The 8,377-nt window shown below is 39.0% G+C and overlaps 1 pseudogene; it reads right to left on the bottom strand.

Moving 5' to 3' along the window:
• Positions 1-1,569: 1,569 nt before the first annotated feature.
• Positions 1,570-8,377, bottom strand: part of LOC140013340 (protein TOPLESS-RELATED PROTEIN 2-like) — a 94,404-nt pseudogene continuing 87,596 nt past the window's right edge.

Below are 8,377 nucleotides of genomic sequence, written 5' to 3'. Positions count from 1 at the left end.
AACCGGTTCAACCGCCGGTCCGTTGAAAAGTCAACGGATTCAATGCAGAAACGATCTTGTTAAGAACCCGGCCCGGTTTCATGGCCGGTTCATCGGGTTGACCGGTTGAACCGCCGGGCCGGGCCGGGTTTAATAACTATGCTCCAAAGTTTGACTATAGATGGATGCGCCCTACTGGGACCACGGTGTGAAAGGGGAGGAGAGGAGTGGCACAAAATTAAGCAGATCCCGGACCTGAAGATTCTGCAATACAATTAACATATTCATATATTACGTAATAAACTATTTGTGTAATATCCTGTAAGTGTGGAGAAGACCAACACTAGTACCCAACACTAGTACCCAATTTACTTTGGATTAAATGAAGAAGATATTTGGGTTTTTTTCTCATAATGCTATTACTTTAGACCATCCACATTTGAAAATGTAAGATTAATTATGGAAAGTAAATAAATACAAGAAAGTGCAGGTGAGATTACATAGGGAATGTATATAAATGCAAAAGAGTAAAAATTATTAATATGTGTATATACATGATAGGTTAGATGAATTTTAGATGTATTAATAGGTGCCTTTGACTTAAAGAAACAATTATGAAAATTTTTTTCCTAAAAAAATAACCAAAAAAAAATGAAATGGATCTATGATTCAAAATCCAAAGTATCACGTCGCCTCACCTGGCTAACTTTTGATTGAGAACAGAAATATTATGACTAATCTGGAACCAGAAACATAGAAGTAGGCTTAAATGAAGAAGATATTAGTATTTCATTAAAAAAATTTTAGTTTTCTTATAATGCTATCACTTTATACCATCCACATCTTACTTGCAACTCAAATAACGAAACTCTGGTTGGATGAAGTTCATAATTATATCAAGAATGCTAATTTATATCTTGTAATTTCAAGTGCACATGACTATTTAACATTTTAGCAGTTCACTATTGGATTTTTTCTTGTATAGTTTTATTCACAAATAATTATCTAAGAAAACATAACATAATTTCAGATTTTGTAACCTATCTATTGAGAGTTATTAACAAATTTGTGGTATGGCGAAATGAAATTCGCGCCTCTGTCCCAGGAAGTTCGTGCATTGAGTGGTCTACGTAAAAATTATACTAAAAAATAACAAGGGACTCTAACCCCACATCATTTAAGTCTTAGTGACTTCAAAAAAAAAAAAAAAAGGTCCGGATTTTATTGCCATGAGCCACTCTGATTGCCAATAGATAGGATCCACATTCTTAATTTAAATACAATAAATGTTTCACAATTTAAAATTTTCCATTTTATAATTATGTTTGTCAAAGTATACATTGATGCGTTTATTCATGTGCATAAATTTAAAGACTTTTTTCCCCTATTATATTATTTTTCAAACACTTATTTTTAAAGTGTATGTCTTCAATATATCTAATAGTTGATAACAATAATCACAAATTGAAGTTTTAGCACCCCAAACTTCTACGTTTTACAATGCAACCAAAATATTCCGAGTGCACTTAGTTAATTTTGCATCAAATCATTGCAATTTTCAGCACTGGCACCTTCCTCTTCTTAATGAAACTATAAACCGCAATCAAAATATTGCATTCTTATGGATGCAAACAATTGGGACCATGGCATAAAATAGGCCAAGGCAGAAATGGCAACTGTGCCAACAGTCTCTTTTGATCTTTCTGGTAGTGACCTGTTTGATTGTCTCAGACCATGGAAGAAACTTAAAAAACCATGGAGCATGACCAGCTTCTTCAATGAACCATTGAGCATCATCATTTGAATACCTGACAATTGACGAAGACTTGTCAGGTAAATCGACAGTGCTATCCAACGGTGGAGCCTCAAGCTATCAGCATCAAAGATTCCAATAGCACCATCCAAAAATCCCGTGTAGACCGACAGGCCATTACAAGAGTATGTTGCACTTGAAATGGAGGAAGAAAGTGCATTTCGTGGATACCACTACAATAGAATAAACAGTTAAAAGTGACAAGAAGGAGGTACTCAAAGCAAACACTTCGAAAGACCTCTGAAGAGCCTCCATTGAGCCTTATAACATACCAGGGAACAAAATTATCCAAATTTTTGCTGCATGGAAGAGTTTTCATATTTACATGTAACGATCTACAGCACCATTCTCAGTAATTTGGGAGAAAGAAGATGAGAAGATGCTATACAAGTAGACATGGGAATGGAAATTTGAAGGCCACTAAATGGCATTCACTGAATTAATCTTGAAAAACAAAATGGAAGATAAAGTTATTGTCTCTCTTCCCGCTTTCAACCTTCTTCTGGTCCTTGGTAGAAACATAACCGACGAGGAAAAGAAGGAGAAAATCACATCCATGGTTAACCCAAACACATGATGTATTATGCTTGAATCCTTGCAAACTTGTTTTTCATAATGCTCTTTATCCTTCCAATATTTGATTGGCTATGCACCACAGAATGTAGGGAATTAAGATTGCATCAGTGGGAAGAAAGTCATATCAGAGGACAATCTAGAGTTTGAAGCCAGACTGAAACCAAAGAACTAAATCTCTCTCATTCTTAACACATATAGCAAGTATACTCTTTGAATTTTGATTAAAAAATGTACTAATTAAACCAACTAATAAATTCCCTTAGAATAAAGCAGATACTCAAGTTGAATGTCATAAACAGCAATCTGACTCTCATGACTGACCAGCAGATGACATTGATCATTGTGGAACTGAACTTTAGTTTCTCCAATTACGGGTGATGTATGACCTGGTGGTGCTTGCATAGCTTTCATTTTCTTCTTCTGCAAACCATCAATGTTCCAGATACATAGCTGCAAACAATATGGTGCACCAATCATGAGCAGTTAGCTCCTTGACACTTTTACAGATTGTAAAGGAGATAATTTCAATCTAGACTTGGGAAAAAAAAAGCACTTGCATGTGCATCTGCTCCAGATGATACCAATACATTCAAGTTCTGGGAGAAAGCAAGCCCAGTGATTTGTTTATGGTGCCCCTTAAGCTTGGTTTTAACCTATAATTCAAAACAAGTGTGAAAAAGAAAAACAGCTGATAGTTCCATCTCAAGCAGGGGGAAAAGAAGACATACAAGCCGATAGTGAAGCTGCCACCATATACGAAAAAGATCGTAATCAACAGATCTGTTGGCTTCTTTATTCCAAAAGCTAAGTATAAGACTTCAAAGGGGCTGTCTCAACAACAAAAGATCTACTCTGAGATAGACAAAGAGAATTAGTCAAGTGATTGCATAAAAACTTTCATTTTCAAAACATCCTACGGCAGCATCATTATCTTTATGTAAAAGCCATTGAAGTGCTAAACAAACAATTTCCTTAAATAAGCAACATGTTCAGCACTTTCGAATAGGATAATTGATAGGGTGTTAATTGTTAGTAATTTTATTGTTAATTTCCCCTTTATCCTTGCCAAATATTGTTTGAATTATTAATATTTACTTATATTTGGTATTGGGACTTAATTTCAGGAACAAAGCAGAAAATTACCAAAAAGGAGGGACTCTTATGGAAAAATGGAGACTTCTAAGGACCTTGGACTCTTGAATTGGTGGGGATCACAAGCTAGTGCAAGGCATTTAGTCATTTGGGCTTTTCAAAGAAAGCAACGTAGAGAAACTTGGAACAACAAGTACTTTGGAGGCTTTGTCCACATGTGCGGGGACCACGGATAAGAAGCATGAGTCATTTGGACTCTAGGAAAAGAAACGTACAAGACTTTGAATTTGGTTGAATTTGGTGTGGGGACCACTAGAGATAGCATTAGACTTCCTTTTGGCTTTAAAAAGGGAGAAACGTACGGGAGGTGGAGGAATCAATAGTTTTAGTTTAGGCTTTTAGCATTGTTTTAATTTTCTTTTCTTAGCTCTTTCGCATGGTTGTTCTCCATTAATGGAGAGCTAATCTCTTAATTCAAGTCAAGGGGACAACTGAAGATTTGGTTCAGCAATTACTGTGAGATCTAATTTATTTTAATTGCTTCCTTAATTTATTGGTATTTATATGTTTCCTGCTTTTAATTGCTATAGCTCGTGTGAGTGATCGAATAGATGCGCAATATTTAATTATTCACATAGGCTATTTTGCTAAATAGGGATAATTGAATCCGTAATTGTTCGTTATCTTTATCTCAGTAGCAACTGGCGTAATTGGGTTTATGTCAGGGGAGCATACGATCTAACTTAAACAAACCCTCGTAGCGTGTTTGTTAGTTAGGATTGGGCCTTTCTAATTATTAATGCAATCTAGAAATTAAATCCTATGGTCGTACCTAGGGTTGTTTTTGGGTTAGAGAAATAGTTAACGGTCGTACCTTAACTATCGAGAAAGTAAGAAAAGATTGGTTGTTTATCGCGTGCATGACAACTATAACTGGTCTATTAATAAATGTGGAATTATGTGTGAATCAATGATCAGTGCCTGAACCATTTCTGAAGTGTACCCTTGCTTAGAGTTTTCCCTTAATTATTTCTCTTAATCAATTATTTTCTGCAGTTAATTTATTTAGTTAGCATTTAATCCAAAACCTCCCCATACCTTGGACTCTAAGATAAACGAATTATCCCCAATCCCTGTGGATTCGACCCTACTCACCGCTATATACAAAATCTGTATTTTTCTCGAGTAGGTATTTATTATTGCACAAGTTCGGCACCTGTCAATTTTTGGCGCCGTTGCCGGGGACTGGTGCCAGATTAATTTGTTTCTTTTTGAGTTCATCTTTTTCTTATTTTTTCATTTATTTTTCTCTTATTTTTTTTATATAGTTTATGGCTTCTAACACCCCGTATTTTGGTGATAGACTGGATTTTGTTTCCAGGGAAGGCAATGAGACTAGTTTTTTTGCTAAGTTTGCATATTCAGAGGCACTAAACTCTATTAGAGAAAGAATGGCTGCTGCAACCTGTAAAATTTGTTATGCCAGGGATCATTCAACCGGTATGTGCCCCGAATATCAGGATAATCTGAGTGTCCCACTCGATAATTATGGAGATTTTTCACCCTGGTCTCAAATGTGGTATAACCCTAATCCAAACGGGTATGATCAAGAATGGTGGGATAACTCCAGTTATAATTATACAACAGGGCCAATGAATTTTCAGCAGTATGAGTCTCAAGAATCATCATCTATGTCAGGTTTGTCTCTTGAAGAAATAGTTGAATCGTTAGCTACTAATACATATCAATTCCAACAGGAGACACGAATGAGAAATGAGATGATGAAGGATGCAATGAGTAATCTGGAAGATCAACTATGTCTATTGACATCCAGAATAAATCGATTGGCTTCTCAAATGGAAGAATTGCCCTCGAAAACCATTGTCGATCTAGAAGAAAATGAGAGTGCAATTTGCTTGACTAGTGATGAGGAGATGCAAGAGTGTCAGAATGAGAAGTCTACAGATGTAGTTGAAAAAGAAGCCGAAAAGGAAGAAATGGAATCCCAACCGCAACCTATTCAAGTGAAAGAATCCAGTGAAAAATCATCAAATGTGGTGACACCACCTCCATTCCCTAACCCGCATTTTCTTAACTCTTACTCCATGATTTCTGTTAATGAGATTGATTTTGTTATACCGGAAGTTTTTGAGTCTCATGGCAGAAATAAGTTAAGAGCAGTTATGGTCAAATATCTTGAACCGTTGAGTGCTCTTGATGGAGGAGTGGATGAAGAATTGCGATCAATGCTTGATTATTTGGCGCCATCAACTAGTCCATGGAAGACCGTAGCTCGTGTGCTCAAAGATTACTCCATCTATGAGGGTTACCAGAATTACATTGAAGATGTAGCATTGAAGCGAGCCACAAGATTTTATCCTCCATGAACAAGACATAACAATGTCTAGCCAAAGACATTAAAGAAAGGCGCTTTTTGGGAGGCAACCCAAATATTGATTTTATTATTTTTCGTTGTTCATTTCTTTCGTTTTTCGTTTCTCGATTGAGTAGTAATCGGTCTTCATGTTTTTCTCCACAGTGGCAGGAAGTGCAATCTTGGCGTGCCCACGCGGTGTTTGTGTCTCTTGAGATCAATGGACGTTTACCAATCTTGGCGTGCCCACGCGGTGTTTGACGACTCAAAAACAAAGGAAATAATTTTTCACTTTAAAAAAAAATTTAATAAAAGTAATTTCCTTTTTCATTTTCAGTTTTGGTATTCAAAAATCGAATTTTCCAATCTCAATTCAATTTAAATAAAAAAAATTCCAAAAAAAAAAAATTTTTTTTCTTTTCTTTCTTTCTTCTTCCCTATTTTCCTTTCCATTCTCTTTGTCCGCCGCTACACACGCCATCAGATCGCCGCCTCACCTCACGGTCGCCACCAGCTCTGCCAAGCCGCGCCTCTCCTCCACTCTCACCTTCCAGGAGTGCCGCCTCCTCAGCTTCGCTCGCCGCACCCCACCCACAGGCCTGCTCCAGTACCAGCTCTCCACCAGCTCGCGCGCCTCTCTCCGCCTCACGGTCCACCACCACGCGAGCACCGCCGGCTCTCAAGCTCGCCGTGGCCTCCTCTCTCCACCACCAGCTTGCAACCCCTGCTTCACCCCACGCCACTTCCAGCTCACCTCGCGGCTCCATTGAGCTCAGCCCACGCAGCCCTTCAGTCCACCTCCTCCACGAGCCGACGCCCGCCGCTGACCAGTCCAAGCCGCCACCAGTTCGCAGCTGCAGTCAGCCTCTTCCTCCACTCTCACCGTCCTCGCGCGCCTCTCGCCGCTGACCAGCCCGCTCCACCATCACTACAGCAGCTGCAACCTCGCGTCTGAAGCCTCAGCCACTAGATCTCTCTCTCTCCAGCCGCGGCCCACAAGCCCACAACAAGCGTGACCGTCCCCAGCTCATTGCTCCCTCACACGCGCGCCGCCTTTCGTCTAGCCCAATTCCCCCCTCACGCACCACTCAACCTGCACCACTCGGGACGCACAGCTTAGCACCGCCGTCGGTAGCTCAACCGCCCTGGTGCCAGGCTTTTCTTATTAATTTTATGGTCCCCGATTCTGATTTCTTGATGTTGAGGGGGTTTTGGTGCTTGCGATTTCACTGAGTTCATTTGATTGAATTGCATCTGGGTTACTGGAGCCAGTGCATTGGGTTATGACCTGCAACTGATTTGCCTAGTCTAATATAATTGTCATTTGTTTAGGCTCTTGAAGTACTATCTAGTGTTGTTTGTATTTCTTAGTGAATTGAGTTTGCTGTTTGATTCAATTCTTCTCTGTGCATACACCAGTGGTACTGGTTATGGTAGTTTACCTAACATTTATTCATTCTCTTTGGTGGGCTACTTGATCGAAAACTGCCAAACATTTTGATTTAGTTGTAGTCCAAATTTTGAACTACTATTGCTTATTTTGTCAGTTTCTTGGGGACATTTGCTAATTTCAGTTGGTTAAGTTGTGTAAGACTGTCCATTGGAGATATTTGTTGAGATTTTGAGTGGAATTGGGTTTAATTGCTGCCATACGTGGGGATATTTTCTGATATTTATTGAGTTACTGCTGTTTGATTTAAATCCTCCCTGTGTATACACCAGTGGTACTGGTTGCATCGTTGCTTACAGTTTCTTGATCCTTAGTGCTTAAATTGTTTTTCAAATCCTGAACTGTGGTTGCTGGAATTGCCAATTTCTGTGGTCAATTGCTAATTTTAGCAGGTTGAATTGGGTATTTAACTGTCCAATTGGAGACAGTTGTTACCATTTTGGGACCAATTGTGTCTATTTTGCTGTGATTTGTGTCTAATTGTGGGTAATTTGCTTGTTAAATTGGGAGGTGCCTATAACGCTTAAATTTGCTTATTGAAGTTAGTTGCCGCTGATTGCCTTGTTTAGGAGCATTTTATCCTTTTGGTTTCCTTTACTAAGCTATTTGGAGCACTTGCTGCTTGATTGGACTGCCTTGATTCTAAATTTGACTATATTTGGACCACAGGGGCTCATTGATTGCATTTGTTATTAGTGTTCAGGTATTCGTATAACCTGTGGGTGATTGAATTGTGCCTATTGTTCATTGGGTTGGTTTTTAAACAAAAAAATTGTTATTACTTTGAAATTCCTGTTTCCATTATCTGTTGGCAATTGTAGTCCCTTGTGATTAGAGTGACATCTAGAGCTCATGGTAAGGCCAAGATCCGCTTCTAGGTTTAGGACATCTAGACACTCGCTGCCTCCTCCTACCCCAGGGGCTGACGAATGGCACCAGCTCCAGATGCGAGTTGAACGACTAGCAACTCGGATGACCCACATTGACGTCAACCTGCATCACATGCGCAGAATTTGGCAGCATTTATGCCCCATGCAGGCCTTAATCCTCAATTTCCACCTGAACCGCCCCTGTTTTGATGACTTCAGGGAAG

The sequence above is a fragment of the Coffea arabica genome, chromosome 8c (assembly GCF_036785885.1).
Source record: "Coffea arabica cultivar ET-39 chromosome 8c, Coffea Arabica ET-39 HiFi, whole genome shotgun sequence".
Taxonomy (NCBI): Eukaryota; Viridiplantae; Streptophyta; class Magnoliopsida; order Gentianales; family Rubiaceae; genus Coffea; species Coffea arabica.
This window is presented reverse-complemented; position numbering and strand designations above follow the sequence as displayed.